Genomic DNA, 759 nt, shown 5'->3' with positions numbered 1-759 from the left:
GCCAGCAGTAGTAATGCTGCAGGTCTCTCTCTGTCCATAGCTGATGAAATGTAAAAGTAAATGGCTGTCATAATGTTTATGACCCTATTTGCATCTGGATGCTGCTTAAAAGCACTGCTGATGTTGGACTTCTGTTTGTTTTTATATCTTTTATTTTTTATTGACACATTTGCATGATACAGACAAATTTGGATTAGTATGTTGGATGTGTTTCTGCACACATGCCATAAAACTTGAACTTCCCCTGGGATTAATAAATGATCTATCTATCTATCTATCTATCTATCTATCTATCTATCTATCTATCTATCTATCTATCTATCTAAAGCCGTCAAAAACTATAATGAACCATTCAGTCCACTACCTGCTCTCCTGCTGCTGTCAGATGTCAGTGGGAATCTAAAGTTTTGGGTGTCCTATCTTCTGCATTCAGTGGATGAATCTGACTCACTCGATGTAGGTTGCAGGTATTAACCTGCCACTGAAACAATCTCAATCAGAATTCTCCCCCTTTTTCTGTGTGTGCCACTTCTGCAATCTACCTCAGTGAAACTCTTTGTTGGGAGTTTGGATTGTGCAGTCAAAGAGCTCTGTAGTTTTATTTTTGTTTGTTTGTTTGTTTTTATTAAATGGATGATTCACTTTATTTATATTGTTCATTTCCAAGACTGCACAGTGGATTGGTGGTTAGCACTTTTGCCTTGCAGCTAGAAGATCCCCGGTTTGTGTCCCGACCTTCCAAGGATCTTTCTGCATGGA

This window comes from Acanthochromis polyacanthus, unplaced genomic scaffold (assembly GCF_021347895.1).
Source record: "Acanthochromis polyacanthus isolate Apoly-LR-REF ecotype Palm Island unplaced genomic scaffold, KAUST_Apoly_ChrSc contig41, whole genome shotgun sequence".
Lineage (NCBI taxonomy): Eukaryota > Metazoa > Chordata > Actinopteri > Pomacentridae > Acanthochromis > Acanthochromis polyacanthus.
Note: the sequence above shows the minus strand (reverse complement) of the source record.